Genomic DNA, 17,834 nt, shown 5'->3' with positions numbered 1-17,834 from the left:
AGGAATCTGAAAAATTTCTCATATGATGTTCATGTCGTATCTCCTCGGAATTATTTTGCATTCGCCCCTTTACGACCAAGTGTTACCTGTGGAACTGTGGAGCCTTTGGAGCATTGTTGAACCAATTCGTAACATAGTCAGAAAGGTAATTCACAGTAAGATCATATAAGCTGTTGAATATCTATCTCTGTTTTCTGGTAAACATTATTTTGCTTAGTGTTTATTAAACTGTTATCAGAGTCTCCGGTTGACTACATGCCAGTAATCTTTGAAGTGATGTTTACCTGGAAATTAGGTTCATATCCCTGCAGATAAATTTCCTATTAATTTTTATGATTGCAATGCCATTTTTAAAAAGGAACAGCTTTATCCCATGTATCTACAAAATCTGTTATGTTCTTATCTATTTTTAATCAATATGAAATGCAATCTCTTTGCAGATAATATCCCTATTAATTTTTATGATCGCAATGTCATTTTAAAATAAATAAATAAATAAAAAACAATTTTATCCCATGTATCTACAAAATCTGTTTATGTTTTTATCTATCGTTAATCAATATGAAATGCAATATCTTTGCAGTATTGGTTCCTTGCTTAGTTTCTGTGCACAGTTTGTTTTTCCAAAGAAAATAGTCACCTGATTGACAAATGAAAGAAATGAATAGTAGATAATTCTTTTGGGTACCTATTATTAGTATGTTGTTGATCTCTGTGTACTTCTGAAACCATCCTGACTGCATTAGATTACCATTCATTTTCGATGTCATGTGTAAACATGGATTCCATTATTCAGTATTTGTGGCCTTTGCCTTTTGCAAATGAGGTAACTATATATTGATGTTCTTTCTAATGGTTTCCAAAGTATGATATAAGATTTGTGGTTCCTCCCTATCATAAGATTTTGGTTTTTCACTTTCTGAGAATAATGTCCGTGTCTGGGTTGCTGTTAACAATAGTATAATACCACCTTAGAGCTACCAAAATTCCTCCAAGCTAATGGGTTGTTCAATGGTAGAGTGAAAGCAGTTTTATGGTGTCAATGCTATCAATCTCGATAAAAAAATGTGAGCCTAGTTTTTCTATTTATTTTTTGTTTTATGCACTTATTAAAAAGATGAGTTTAAAGTGTATAAATGTTGCATTGCTTCTACTGACTGTTGCATTCCAACTTGCAGGACAGATTCTGCCTTGAAGTTTGGTTGGTGTTTCCTGTTTTACATGGTATATACTGATACAATATTATTGACTTTTTTTTTGGTCGAATATATTCTTTTGACTTCCTACCGCTTATCTTATTGTTCTCATATTTATTTTGATACTGTCTACTAAACTAAAATATCTTTATTCTTACTTTTAACTTTTATTTGTTGGTTGTTGCATAATGATTACAAGGGCATTCTTGCTGCAATTGATGTCTTTCCTGACCATGCGGTGGTAGGGGTAAGTTTGGTGGTAATGCCTACAACCTTCATCTGTCTTTTAAAGTTTTTTTTAAAGGTAAATGACTAGGCAAAAAAAAAAAAACAGAGAAAAGGTAAATGAAATGTGTGCATGTTTAATGTAAATGCTACTTGAGGCTGTTGCCAGAAATCTCTAAGAGCCTGTGTATGCTGTAGCTGTTGTGTCTGTGCGTGTATTTTTTTTTTCCTCTCTTAGCTGCATTTTATTAATATCTGCAGGGTATTAAGTTTTTAAAACGTAATATCAGCATCGTTCATTTGTTTTAGTGGGAGAGAAGAGGCAAAGCAACTTACACTCAGCAACATATTGATGAGGTCAGAATGGAGTGGGGAAAGTATAGTTAAAACTTATATGTAAGCAATACTATGTTGCGAGAAGTATTTTGGTAACCTTGATTTTACAAGATACATTACTTGCTAGATTGAGGCTTTTTTGGTTGAGATGGCCGGATTGTGATGTCTACACATGAATTTGTAGTTTCGGTATGTTTTGGATGTGGCAATGTATGAGAATGATGTGCTATATAGCAGCTACTAAATGATGATGGAACTTATTTGTGCCAAATTTTTCATATCTGCCTATTTTCGGAATTTAGTTTTGCCCAATTCTACTCAAACAACACATATAAGACAAGTAATTGGCCAGACAACACAATGGTTCACAAAGAAGAAACATATATTGCCTAACATCCATTCAGACAACACGTTCATGAAGTAGCCATTGTCTAGAACTACTTACAACAATATAAACAAATTGTAAATCTTGTCCTAGCTACATTCAGGCAACACATACACTGAACAAACTGTTGAGTGAGATTCTAAAAGCATAGCAGAAGAAAATTGTAAGTGTAGTCTGAGTATATTTCAGACAATATATACAGACAACCCATTGTTGTTCGCCACGTAATTCAGACAACTGAAAGAAGTGAAACCTACTCGTAGGATAAATATCTGGGACAATACATTTCTAAAACCACTGATGTCTCAATTAATTTGACACAACGATGACAAGATGTACTCTTGTCTGAGATTCATATTAGACAACACAGCTATCATAAAGTTGATTTCTCTCATATACTTCATACATCAGTCAGTTAGGGAAGGGTTGTTGGAGATACATCACACACAACACATTGCTGTAACCATTGTTGTACTGAAGTTCTTTCAGACAACTGTCTATTAATAAACTGTTGTCTGAAATGATACTCTACAACAGATTAACCAAATTATCAGCCAGTTGAAAAATACAGACGACATATATTCATCTATACACGTAGTCTAAGTGAATATCAGACAATAGTTTTTTACTGTTGTCTGATTGAGGGCCATCAGACGACAGGCTACTAGACAACGACACTTTTTTCATTCAGACAACAGTTATTTGACTGTCGTCTGATTCACTTTGTGTAGTAGTGAATCCACAAATCTAGCGGTAAATAGATCACCTGTCAAGGGTTCTAAGTAGCAGATAATGGTTGGAGAGTCATATCCAGCATAAATGCCTAATCGTCTTTGAGGACCCATTTTGGTGCGCTGTGGCGGCACAATTGGTACATAAACTGTACACCCAAATATGCTTAAGTGTAAGACATCAGACTCATATCCAATAACCATCTAGGACGCAGAAAATGGTTGAGTGGTAGTAGGCCTCAGACGAAGGATCACAGCTGCATGCAATATTGCATAGCCCTAAGTAGAAACATGGAGATTGGTGCGCATAACCAATGCTCTAGTGACCATGTGAAGTCTTTTAATAGCAGCTTCTGCTAGACCATTTTGGGTGTGAACATGAGGAACAGGGTGTTCAACCTCAATCCCAATGGACATGCAATAGTCATCAAACATTTTTGATGTAAACTCTCCAGCATTGTCAAGACGAATTGACTTAATAGGATGATCAGGGTGGTGAGCCCTTAATTTAATGATTTGTGCTAGGAGTTTAGCAAATGCAGCATTTCTTGTGAAAAATAGCATGACATGTGACCATCGTGTCGATGCGTCAACCAACACCATAAAATATCTAAATGGTCCACAAGGTGGTTGAATAGGTCCACAAATATCACCTTGGATTCTTTATAAGAATGGAATATTTTCTTTAGTGTCCTTTGCATAGGATGGTCTCGATCCTAATTTTGCTAAAGAGAAGGCTTTGCAAAACGAAAGATGGGATTTAGAAGCAACCAGGGAAGTATCTGGTTGAACCACGAAGTCACAATTGACTTTAGAAGTAGAAAAAGGAACCAAGGAGGTATTGGTGGCGTCAATACCACTTTGGATCGAATTTTGGTTCTGACTTCTTTTCATTTTGAAAAATGGATGTCCGTGTGAAGTCTTTAATATACGAATCATCATATCACGACCTGGGTGTCCCAAACGGTCATGCCAAAGCCTATATGTGTTAGAATCCCATAAGTCATCTCTCATGACATGGTTGGATTCAATAATTCGAATAATGGTTGCATACAACCCACTAGATCGACACATAAGTTTCTCTAATACTCGTTTATGTTCGAAGTCATTAGAGGTGATGCAAAGGAACTCTTGTCCATTCTCACAATGTGTTTCCACATGAAAACCATTGTCTCTTATATCTTTAAAACTCAATAGGGTCCTTCCAGCCTAAGGAGCATATAGAGCTTCGGTGACATTAATACTTGTGCCATTTGGCAACATAAATTGAGCTGGTCCTCGACCATGAATCAATTGTGATGGTCCAACCATCGTAGTCACAGAAGATCGACTAGGCGTCATCCATAGAAACAGTTGTCTATGTCGCAATATAGTATGTGTGGTGCCACTATCAACAAGGCATTCCAACTCTCCAGGAAACATACTGAAAAATAATAAAGTTCCGATTTAAAACATGTCCATGCATAGAATAATAATACGATACTTTATTAATAAAGATAGCCAATGATTACATCAAAGGTCCCAAAAAGTCTAATCCAAAATAAAATCAAACTAAGACACATTGTAGTCACTCTATCCATTTGGTAACTCCAATCAAATATGACCAGGAAAGTAGAGAGAGATGTTAGTGGAGCGATGCTCTCTTAAGTACGATTAATCTCAATGACTTTCTGAGACATCATATTTCATTGGGTGCACCACATAAGAAAGAGTTTAATACAATTGTCATTTATTGACTAAAACATATTGCCATTACAAAAATTCTTGGAAAATAAAAGGACTAATCTAATCAAAGTCTGCGGCATCCTTATGCACTTCATCATCAGCTTTGAAGTCCTCTATGGAGAGATGGATATCTCCAACATTTTCTTCTTCTTCTGCAAGGTACACTTCTTGCTCCCTCAGGCCCTGTATGCCATGTATCTTGAAGCTAGTTGCTCGCTTGCCTTGCATTGCTTGAACCAATGCTCACTTGATCCACATCGATGACACATGTCATTATGGATGCCTCCCTTTAACTGAGGTGCACGTTATGGGCATTCCCTAGGAGGGTTGGTGCCACCACCATGACCAATGGTGCCTCCACCACGACCAGGGATACCACAACCACCTCTCCCATGTGTGCCATTACCACCATGTGTATCCGCACCAAACCTGCGGTTTCCTTCCTTGTTAGGGCGGTTATATGGACCTATACGTCCCTCATATCTCTTATTCTTAGGGTTCCGCTCCTTGCGCCCTCTTTTGGGTGCATTATAATGAACGCTTTTAGTTCCAATGGGCCTTGAATTATAATTCCTCACGAGTATGTTATCATGTTTCTCAGGTACAGATATGAGATTGATAAGCTAATGAAACCTCATGATCCGTCCAGCATTGACTTCAGTGCAGTATTGCTTTGATACTACAATGGCTGAAACGGTGAAGGTGGAGAGAGTTTTCTCAATTAGCTCTTGCTCTGTGACAGGTTGTCCACAAAACCTCAACATGGACTGTAGGCGAAGAGCTTTTGAATTATATTCAGCAACAAACTTGAATCAGCAAATCCCAGATTGTTCCATTGAACCTTCAAGTCAGGGAGGAGGGAATCTTGGACATTGCCAAAGCGCTCTTCTAGCGCTACCCATAGCTCTCTTGCATCCTTGATCGACATATACTCCAATTTGAGTGTCTTGTCCATATGGCGTCGCATCAAGATAACTGCTTGAGCGTGCTTTGTAGGTGTTCACATGAACACACGATCCGGGTTAGGTGCCTAGATTATGGGTAATATTCCCTTTGAAGTAAGGTGGTTCTCAACATCGGTTACCCAACTGTGGTAATCCGAGCCTGTTGAGTAAAGAATGGGAAAGTCGAGTCTATGTTCATTTGACATCCTGAAAATAAGAAGAGAATATATATTAGTTTCGGAGCTAAACTTCCGCGAAAACTAAAATAATAAAATTTTTGAGCTATGCTACCAAGAAAAAAATTTCCAAGAATATCTTTTGGATTAGACCAAACAATAATGTTTTAATATGGTCACAATTTGATGCTTACGGATGCTCTTAGTCCGAGCATTATGAACACTCTTAGTTCGTTAAGCGTGAATCCCCACAATTCTGCTTTATTAAATAATCGAACCCATGTTCGTATATTGAAAATCCTACAAAAAATAAAGGAATTTAAAAGACAAGAAAGCAGGAACTTTAATCTTTAAAACTTACTTGTTGAAATTCGGAGCAGATTCGCTTCTGAATAGCTCCCACTTCGAATGGTGTACAGATCTCAAAACGACTCCAATAGGGCTGAAATTTGGAGGTCAGATAGAAGAGGTAGAGACGAACAACTTTGATGAAGGAAGGATTTTGATATGAGGTCCTGATCAAGACTTTTCGGGGCGTGCAAACAGGCTAATCTGCACAGGAACTAGCGTGCTGCTGTGCTGCAGGGGCAGCAGGCGTGCGACGATGTTTCAGGGGCAGTAGGAGGCATACGAGTGCTTAAGGGCTGCAGGAGCAGCGCACGGTATGGCTAGCAAGGGCTAGGAGCTTCCGGCAGTCTTTGGTGAAAGAAATTTCAGGTGTTGGGGTTTTTTTTCTGGCTAGGGCTTGGATTAGAGTATCGTGCTGATAACGTGTTGTAGGGAATTGGATAATTGTATTGTATTCATCTCACTATGAGTTTTATATAGGGTTACATCATGTATACAAAAGGCAACACATCATAGCTATACTAATCAATCGCACATTACGAGTATGTCAATCGCATACATTACGAGTCTATCAATCGCATACATTAAGCAATACCTATTGCATGAATAGTCATTATCATTACAACAATAAGTTTATAATAACAAAAGTCGATGATCATCCACAGAAGTACCGTGCAACAGAGGTCTTCATGAACGGTAGCTACTTACTGGGAGCCTAACATTGATTAATTGGTCAAAGGATGAATTGGTAATTGGTTTCATTTTTGCAACAGGAGAAAGGATTATCAAAATTGATTTGTATCATTTCAATTTTCCTTTTTCTTGTTCAATCAAGTCTACTCTCTCCAAATTCTCTGAAAGAAGCACAGACACACCCCTATGTTCGTCTTCCATAAGTTAAGGAATTATATGAAAACCAAAAAATAAGAAGAAAAAAAATGGTTAAAGCATAATAAGAGAAATTTCATCTACTGGATTAGGGTCACAAAATAGTAGGTTAATTTTTTTTGTTCATTTCCACTTGTTGAGTTAGAGTCAACTAAAGTCACAAAAAAATGAATCTTTTTGTTTTCAATCATTTATTTGTTGTTGTTTGTTTAAAAGATATTATGTATGATAATTTACAAAATCAGAAAAAAAATATATAGTAATTTGTTGGTGAAAATTTATAGTATATGACTATATATGTAGTGTTTAAGTCGAAAGAAGTGAAAATAAGAGATAAGGTTCTACTGTTAGCATGATACATAATTCAAACACTCCACAACCAAGTATATTTAGACTCACCACTTGGTCTTTCGCAGCGAGGTTTGACTCTGCCACGACTGTTATGCTATTTGGGAGGATAGTGACACGTGTCTCCTGGGTGGTGAGCATGTCTGAGTGAACTGTCAAGCTCCAGTATGGCTACCCGTACTTGAGGAACCTCATGTCAGGGTCGTGCGTGGCGAAAAGGGATTGGGTGGTGTCTCTGGCGCGTGAGGACATAATGGTTGGGATTGTGGTTGAGGTGGTGATAGCGGTAGTGGTTGGTGAAGGGAGGGTGTCGTAGGGGGCTTTGGAATTGGAAAATATTGGAGAAGGGAAATGAAAAATTGGAACTTGGAAAACAAAATATTTTTGGGGAATAAAATTAGAAACGTAATAGATTTCAAAAATGCTTGAGATCCCAAATAATTATACCAAATATCAATACCAAATGATGTGGCAGGTGCCATATCATCAAACTATTTTTAGCATGTATTCTTATATTTTATTTTTATTCTTTAAAATAGAAAGATCAATAATTAAAAGTTATTTTTATTTAATTAGAAAAAAATATGTATATGATAAACAACAACAAAAGGAATGAAGAACCCTAAATCAATCTCTTAAATCATGGAGACTTTAACATTCAACTCACTACAAAAAAAAATTGCAATAGCCACGGCGCATTCCCGTCGCAATAGCCTCATTTGCTGTCGCACAAGACCAATGGCGACGGCTCTGCGACGGCAATGTTTCTGACGCCGTTGGTGGTGTCGCCAATACCTTTAGCGACGGCACAAAGCAAGAGCATTAACGACGGCAAAGCAGTTACCGTTGCAAGAATCTTGCGACAAAAATTCACCGTCGCAACTACCAATGGCGACGCCACCAATCACGACTGAAATTTTTTTGCCGTCACAAAAGTATTTATTTTTGAATAAAAAAAATCTGGCATGCATGAATTTATTTATTTTGGACAAAACCTGTAAAAAAAAAATAAAATAAAGCTTATATAAAAGCCAAAGTTACATTTTTATTATTTTTCATGAATGTTATCAAAATGAATGAAGCTTATACAAAAATTTATTGCTGCCTCCTAGAACTATCTAACTATCATGGCAGTAGTCACTACCCTCTCTAGCAGCTTATCCATACAAGTTCACTGCCCTATCACTGTACGCTTTCTGGGAAGAAAAGTATGATGCAAAGCAAGCATGCCAATTTTGAAGTTTGGCTTTAAGCTTGAAAGTAGCAAGCTGGTGCGAGTCATTGCAGACCATTCCATTCAGTTGAGCGAATTAAAAGTAAAACCCACTCAGTAACTTCAAACAGCTCAACATAAAACCCAATAACTAAACACACCCAGGATAATACTTCTTTTAAAGTAGGGGTCATTATTTGGCCCTTCGGCCCTAAGCCCGCCCAAAGCCTGCCCGGCCCTTGCATTAGGGCGGGTCGGCCTGACCCTTTCTCAAATAGGGTAGGGTAAGGGCCATGCAATTGAAACCCGACCCGGCCCGGCCCTTCGGCCCTACCCGCTTGAGCCCGTTAGGGCCAAGCTTGGCCCGGCCCTCTAGGCCCGCCCGTTTAAGCCCTAATATTTTCTATTTTTTCTATTTTAAAAATAAATTTCTCTTTTTTCTATAGCATACAACTTATCTCTTTTTTGGTAATTGATTTCCTAAACTTTATTTTCTTTAATTCTTGTTTCCTTTGTTAAATAAAAATTAATTTAGAGATTTAGAGAGATAGTTAATTAAATATAACCTCATTAACTAATATTTATAAATATTATAACTTTTAAGTTAATCACAATATATATATATATATATATATATATTAAATATGAACAACAAAAAACAATGAGTTTTATATTGCCTATATGATCATGGAGCCACATTTTAAGGAAAAAAGAATAATGTATTTCTTTTTGTTAAACAAATTAAAGCACTTTTAGGCCCATTTCGGCCCTATTTGGAAGGCCGGCCCGACCCGGCCCTTTTGGCCCTGTGACTCGGGCTTTTCGGGCGGGTAAGAGATAGTATATTTAAGCCTCGGCTCTACCCTACCCGGCCCTAAATTTTGTTGACTTTGACTAGGCCCGGCCCGGCCCTACCCTAAGCCCTAAAATTTAGGGTAGGGCCGGCCCTAGCACGGCCATGATGACCCCTATTTTAAAGTAAATTCCATAACTCTGTAGCTCCCAAGTTTTTTATTACAAGTATCTTATTACCAGAATGGAAAGGAGTACCCACTTAAGAAATAAGCAACAGGTTGAGAGCAATTTAGACTTCTTACAAACAAAAAGGCAAGCCATACGAGATCTGTGTCTCATGCATCAAATTATGTGTTGGCTATGAAACTAAACATCTCAAGAGATAAATAAGAAGCACAATGACGGAAGAAAGCCTTATAATTGAATAACAATGAACTTGAAAACAAAGAACAACTGAGTAACAAAAGTAACATTGTTGGAGCTCTGAATTAAGCGTCTTTTATTCTATCATGAAATTATATAGACCAATTTATATCACTTTGTATCATGAATTCGAAAGAAGAAAAACCCAACAAAATTCACTTGGCATTAACAGAAAAAATTAATGCAAGAAAGCAAATCTCACACAAGTAATGACTAAAGCTTTTCAGTCCACAATGTATAAAATCAGAGATAATTTCTAGTAGATCATAATTGAAATCCACAACATAAAATTGAATCTACCAGTAAGAACAAGAAGCCCAAAACAATACAAACTCATTTTGTATCCATTCAACAGTCGCTCAGGCTCACAGGTTGGCAACTACCTCCATCCCACCCCCAACCAAAAAAAAAAAATTTAAATAAATAAATAATAAGTTGAGGCATTGCAGCATGAGGTGGTGCAAGATAAAAAGTTGTAAATTTCACTTATACAATGGACAAGACTTATCATTACTTGGGCTTTGCTGCTATGCATCCCCTTTATTTCAACCCCTATGTCATCACATACTTCATTACATTAATCCCAGTACACAATCGCTTTCAATTTTTTGATTTGCTAAAGCAATAAAAGAAATCTGTATTCTTTAACTAACAAAAGCATTGATAAAAATGACAGCTTCCACTTAAGCGAAACCCAGTGCCTATCATTGAAGCACGGTGAAAGAAATTTAAAGTGTAATAATAGGCTGTAATTATGATGAAATGGGAATTCAATATCTTACCTCAATTTCAACCTTATCAACAGATTAGGTTCAACAACATCTACAAAATAAATTTGTATTACTTTAGAAGTTTATGCAAATAAATTCGTATTACTTTAGAAGTTTATGCAAGGGGACGAAGAACAAATTTAATCTGCAAACATATTGAGTCAAGCATGTAGAAAGGCGAAAGGGATTTTATACCTAAAACAAGCATATTGAAAAGAGGTAATGAGAAGTCAAATTCTAAGCACGACCTACAATTTCAGTAAAATAAAGTTTAAATAAGCTAACAATCCACACCAAGTTTACCATTCCAGGAATGCTACTGGAACTATGCTTGCTAGGCCAAAGCCAATGCTTAGAATAAAGGGGAATTTGATTCTACACCCAAATTCACACACCCCTTTTAGAATAAACTCATCCATAATAGCGTTTTAATATACACCTAAACCAATTAATTAGGCTTATTCAAAATAAAAAAAACCTATTAAATAGGATAAATATTAAAACTTACTGTTGTTAAGAATTACTAAAGCTGCCACTATCAAATTCCCCATTCACCATTAATATTAAAATCCAGTCTTGCTGCCGATGGAATTACGTACTCAACCCTTGATTCCAACAATTGAAAACTCTCCTCTGGGTTGGAGGTTATGTAATCTCCACATTCAAAAGACTAATCTCTACATTCAAAGCCGGTATCAATATCTCCACAATCATGCGATTATGGTTTTTATTTCAAATTGTGATTGTGATATAAATGGATCACACAATCAGAGGTTGGTGGGTTGCCTTTGTTCAACTGTATATCCCTTTGATCCAATTTGCAAGGTTGATGAGCATTGTGTTTGCTACCTATTCAATAGGTGTATGTCTTCCTGACGAAGAGGTATTTGTTTTGTGATTTTTCAGGGTTTATGTTATTGAATAGGTATAATAGACTCTACAAGTTCTTGATTGCATGTTTCTTTTTCTTCTTATTGTTTCTCAATAGATTCTACAAGTTCTTGATGGCTAAAGAATATTCCCACCTAGAGTTTAGGTGTTCTTGATGGCTAAAGAATACTCCCACCTAGAGTTTAGGTGCTATCTAATAATAGGAATATCTCCACACAAAAATGTTTAATCACGTTGAGAAATCTACAAAATCTAATAGGAATATCTACACAACATATCTACTAAAAATTAGCAAATATATAGATCTGAAAGAAAGAGATATACAATAATTAAGGCAATTAACCTTTTTAAATAAGGAATATCTACACAGACATATCTCCTAAAATATGGCATCAGTTATATACTATAATTAAGGCGATTAATCACGTTGAGATATCTAATAATAGAAATATCTACACAAACATATCTACTAAAAATGGCAAATATATAGATCAAATCAGAAAAGAAGAGATATACAATAATTAAGGCAATTAATCATTTTTAAATAAGGGAAAAATAACTTGATTGTATTAAATTCTAATTTGTGTTTATAACTGATGCCATATTTAAATTCAAAAAAAAAAGAGCTATATTTGAGGAATATTCCTTATTCAATCAGAAGGGTAAAATAGTCAAACTAAAAAAACGTGAAAAAAACTTAATTATAGACTTAAAACCTATAAGGAAGGTTTAATTATGTGACTGGGTGTAGATTAAAAGAAAATATAGGAATGAGTTTTTCTTAATAAGAGCTTCAGTTTTTGGGTTTTTTTTCTAATTTTCTCTAGAATAAATTGTATTACTTCTGAACTCAATTGAAAACTAGAAGAAAAGAAGAAGGAAATGAAAAAAAGGAATGTTTTATTTCTTTTGATTCTGCAATACATTCTCTTTTGCCTTCTGCGATACATTCTACATAGAATAAGAACTTAACTCTTAGACTCTTATAATATGAGGTAATCATGTGTTTTAGATGATTAGATTTCCATGTTTGACTGTCGTATAATATAAAAAATGACATATTATAACAGGTGATGGAAGTAGAAATATTGTAGGATTATTTGCAATTTGAGGCAATCACAAAGTCTAACTGAGTTATAATCTATCATGTAGTGAAACTGTATACATATATGGGATACAAATCACTCATCTGCAAATGAAACATAAGCAAGACTATAATTTTAAAAAATGAAAAAAGAAAAATAGAAGGTCTCCATACCTTTTCTGAATTGTGCTATTCAAGAACAAAGTTGACTATATCACTCAAAATCCTATAGGCAACAACATCAATAATGGTTTCTTCTGTACAGTTTCACTATGCATACCTGAAGACAAGATCATTCCATCAAATACATTTCTATCAGAAGATTATTTCAACCTCTTATGCCCGTTGGTATGCAAACCTGATTTCACATGGTAACATACATTTTCATAAGATATAAGAAACATGTGGGAAACAAGAAATCACTAAAACAACTGACAACCATGTATCTCAGAAATCAAAATGAACACCAGAATAGCAAACGAGGTTCTAAACTAGTAGAAAGAAAGTATAGTTTAATAACATCATTAAGAAATCAAGACCCATCAATTGCTCTGAGACAGCTTAAACTTCAAACTAATTAATCATCAACAATTAAGACAAGCCAATTTTAGAGCTCAAGGCGTAATATAATATGAGAAAGTAAGTGCCAATAGTCAGGGCCTTAGAGACTGCAAAGATCCCAATCCCAAAACAACTAAGGTACCAAAAGCTCTACTTGTGGAACAAAATTGGTTCTTTTCTCACCATGTTCTACTACCCAAAAGTTAAAAGCACAAACAAATGGAATTAGGTTTCACCTGTTCCTTTGTGATTGCTCAAATTTCTTGTTGGGGTTTATAGAGGATGCTGAAAGTAGTAGATCTGCTATTGAAGTGGCCAGATTTGACGGAAATTTGGTGAAGCTCTGCCCTTTTCTAGCCAGCAAAGAATCACAAGCGTTTGGTGCATGGAGATTAAGAGCTACGGTATAGATCGAGAGAGAAGTGAAACAAGTCTGAACAAAAATTAATCTAAAGATCGAGAAGGATAGAAAGAAGAAAGTGTGCCAAGGGAAAGAATTGAGAAAAGGAGAGAGGATTTCTTATAAACCCTAGAAGGATTGGGTTCATTAATAAGAGAAACTTTGCGACAGAAGATTATAAGTAATTGATGCGACCGCACCTTCTTGCAGTAGCAAATTTTAGACGTGTTTGCGACAGCTAAGTTTAGCCGATGTAAAGGGTATTGTTTGGCCAAGGCGGTTCCGACGGTCTACAAATGGGGTAGCAAACTTATTCAATCCTTGCGACAGCAAGGTTTTGCGGAGGCACAAGAGAGGTTTTTGGCAACGGGAAAAGCATGCCGACGCAAACTGTCGAAGCCATTGCAATTTTTTTTTGTAGAGTGACTGTAGGAAAAGGCCATCAACCAAAACAGAGTAAATAGAACACAAAGTTGTGTATGGTTTAATTCATTAGTTCATTGGCAATTGAATAATGATATATTATATACTGCTAGTGGTGGTGGGTTTCATCTGGCTAGAAATAGAGATATGTAGTGATGAAGTAAATGAAAAATGGTGATTTTCAATTGATGGTCGGATCCATCTCTAAAGGGTTTCAAATGAATTTAATATGAATTCTCATATTGTTCGACGGATAAAGAAATAGTTGTACTATTATATATACAGTCTCCCAGATTTGATGTAATTTCTTTACACTATTCTTTGGATTTCTTGCTCTTTTAATTTTGCATATGTGGTTGTTTTGTTTGAGGAAGGGTGGTAGCAAATTTGGTTGTTTGATGAATCAAGTTCTTCTTTTTTGCTGATTAATTAGTTTTCTAGATAAAATCAATGAAATTTGCTGAAAATTATTAAATTGAATGTCATAACTCAGACGCCATGTCATTTGGTATTACTTTTTGGTATAATTTTTTTGTGTTTGTAGCACTGCTCGATGGATTTATTGAGAAAGTTCTATTTTAGTACAGCCTAGGAGAAAAAGTGGTGGTAGAATTAGATTTCTGAGCATTACCCTTATTTCTAATAACAATAGAATATTGGGCAATATCAACCCCTCGTTGCCAAACTTCGTGCGAGGCACCTATGTACCCTGTAAGTGAATGAGAGAAGACCACTGCACCTAGAAACACATTGATCCCTCCATTTGTTTTATTAATTAAGTAAATGAAGATACAAGATGGAGAGAAGTGGAAAAAAACCAAAATCTCTCCGATATAACGAATGCAACGACACAATTTTTGAGATAAGGAAACCATCGAGAAGGTTCTATCTCGAAAATAAAACCCACTTGAAAAGTATAAACGACACCTAATTACACGCATTTTTATGCATGTAATTGTATCTAAAACACGATAAATTAGTTAGTCCTCAAGTCAATTATAATGAAATTAATCCACTTTTATTTACTTGTAGAAAATAAGCGGAGTTGCGGAAATCGAAAGAAAATGACTCGAAAATTGAGCAAAATGGAGTTTCCGATAAAAAGACGAAATTGTCAATGTGGGTCAACTATGATCAACGCCATCAAGGGAGCGGAATCCAATTACCTCTGGTAGTATTTGCAGAAGTGCATTGAGAAGAAAGAAAAAAGAAGAAAGAAGAAGAAGAAGGAAGAAAAGAAAATTTAATTAATCAAATGATTAATTGCTTATCTAATCGAATGGTTAATTAAGCAATTGCACTTTGATTAATTAAATAATTGTATGTGCAGCTTTGCCCATCACGTGTACGTGTAAGGCAGGTGGAACAGAAGAAAAAAATAAAGAAAAAGAAAGAAAGAAGGCTTGGAATGCTGCACACGTGTTCACCTATCAATTAAGCAATTGGTCATTTGCTTAATTATGCCTTGCTGACCAATTTCGAAGCATGCTCTTCCTTTCATGTAGTGCCACGAACCTCTTCTTATCTCCATTTTCTTGAGACGAGGAAAGCCACCTAGTGCGATTCTCTCTCTCTTGTCAACGGTAGCCGGCAGACCAACATATATATTGATTCTTCTCCCATCAAACCTTACTCTCACACACAGCAGCTACAGCGCAGCACCAAAAGTCCAAAACCCACTCCATTACTCTCTCTCTCACCCTTCACCGAAACCACCCACACCCATTGCTATTTTCAATTTTCTTTTACTCACTACTCCTCTATCATCAAATCATCATCAATTTCTAAAAGAGATTTCAAGGAGTTTCAAGGGATCTCATCTACATCAAGACTTGAGATTGGGTAAAGTGGGAAGACGTAAATCAAGGCTTGTCATAATTACTTAATAGCAATTTGTGACTTGTTCTTGTTACTTCTCACTCATCTTCACATTTCCCTCTTTAATTGATGTATATTGTTGTTGATTTGTGGATGGGTTGTGAGTAGTCTATTTAGGAAGCTAGGATTTGAGCCCTAGCATGGATTTAATGTAATAAATATGTTTTGATCGAATGGTTTTTATTTTCGTGTTTGGCATATGTTCTATTCCATAATATTTGGCTTAGATGCATGCTTAGGAGCTTGATTAACTCTTGAATGTGTAGATGAGCATTTCTAGAACAAATTAGGGGACCTAATCACTTCTCTAATTTATGGCTATGACACTTGTTTGGAACATGGTTAGTTAAAATACTAATTTCGATTGCCGTATTGGCTAGCTTGGGAACCTTGATTCTAGGACTCTTCGCCTTTTGGTGCAACTAGAGGCCCTAACATGGCTCTAGATTGTCCCAATTGAGTTTCTACGACCCTTGATCCGGAGTAGGAATACCCTTCAAGGAATCTAATGACCCATGAGCCTTGAAAAGCCTTGGGTACGGTTCTTGATGCCCTTATGAATTGAATGACCATTGTCGGAACATATTTGTGCATTGAATTTGGCTAGGAGGATACCCTAGTGACCTAATTTTCATTTCTTGATTAGTTTCTATTATCTTTATTTTTAGTTGCAATTTTAATTTTCAATTGTCAATTTTATTTTCGCAATCAAAATCAAATTTAAAAAAAACCACTTTCATTGTCAATACTACTTGGTTGTGAGTTTCCGCATTCATTTGTGGTTCTCTTGACCCATTTTAGGCTTGGTTGTTCCGAGCCGGGCATGTAAATAGCTTGGTGCTATTTTTTTTAGGTTTTATTTGTTAAATTGTTAGTGACTTAGTAATCGGCATAACTAAAGATTTGAGTTAGCTTTTTTAGGTTGTCCCCGTGGTACGATAATTTTGGGTCCAAATATTTCCCATTTCTTTGATGACCGTGCCCTTATTGCGCGTAAGTTGCATTTAAGCACTAAATCAAATGGCGCCGTTGCCGGGGATTAAAGTGTAATAACTTTAATCCCTTAGTTTTCGGTTGTTAGGTCACTTGTATTATCTTCTTAGTTTTAGTTAATTTTTCTTTGTTTGTTTAGACTAAAAAAAAAAAAATCTGTTTTGTTTATTTTACTTTGCTTAATTGGATTATTTCCTACTTGTGTGTTTGTTTGTTGAGACATTGTGATTATTTCTATCGAAGTGACGGGCCTTGTATTACTTTGTAGTACATGTAAGACATGAGCATCGATAGCGATCGTCACTTGCCTTGACTTGTTTGCTAGCTTTTTATTAAGTTTCCTAATTAGTCGTTAGTTTCTTGAGTTGTTTGTTTTCACTTATTCTTGGCTTTGCTTATTTTATTTTCTTATTTAATTGTTGTCTTACCTTCTCTCATTACCCTCTCATTCATTGTGAAGCGTGAAATTTGATTCCCATTGCCTTTTTGTGAATTTTTGAGTACTTATTACGTGGTCTCATTTTTGTTCCAAGGTGTATGAACAAAGCATCTTCTTCATATCAACCGATCACTCTTAGAAGCGGAAGGATATTGAGTGAGGACACTAGAGGGAGACCAAGAAGGAGGATTCGAAGGCCATTAGTGACCGAAAGTGCTCCACCTCGGGTTCTTGATCAAGAGAGAGTACCTTTGAGACATTCACAAGGAGAAGTCAACATGGCAGATGCACAAAATCCTGCTCAAGGCAAGACCATGAAAGAGTACACTAGTCCCCCAATTGTTGATCACCCTTCTTGCATTGTACTTCCTCCATGTGAACATCACTTTGAGATCAAGCCCACTTCCTTGAGCATTCTACCCACATTCCATGGCATGCCCTCAAATAATCCCTATGATCATATTACGGAGTTTGAAGAAGCGTGTACCACCTTTCAACTACATGGTCTCAATCCTGATGGCTTGAAGCTTAGATTGTTCCCTTTCACACTCAAAGACTATGCAAGAAAGTGGTTGAGCAAGTTGCCTCCTAGATCCATACGCACATGGGTTGAGATGCAAGAAACTTTCTTGGGAAAATATTTTCCTCCTTCTAGAACTTCC

The 17,834-nt window shown here is 36.1% G+C and overlaps 1 long non-coding RNA gene across 1 annotated transcript; it reads left to right on the top strand.

Moving 5' to 3' along the window:
* Nucleotides 1-1,180: 1,180 nt before the first annotated feature.
* Nucleotides 1,181-2,008, top strand: LOC112185684. The gene is made up of 3 exons (XR_002930386.2): nucleotides 1,181-1,224; nucleotides 1,396-1,443; nucleotides 1,683-2,008. It is a non-coding gene; the product is annotated as an uncharacterized LOC112185684 (long non-coding RNA).
* The last annotated feature ends 15,826 nt before the right edge of the window (nucleotides 2,009-17,834 follow it).

Source organism: Rosa chinensis, chromosome 2 (assembly GCF_002994745.2).
Source record: "Rosa chinensis cultivar Old Blush chromosome 2, RchiOBHm-V2, whole genome shotgun sequence".
Lineage (NCBI taxonomy): Eukaryota > Viridiplantae > Streptophyta > Magnoliopsida > Rosales > Rosaceae > Rosa > Rosa chinensis.
This window is presented reverse-complemented; position numbering and strand designations above follow the sequence as displayed.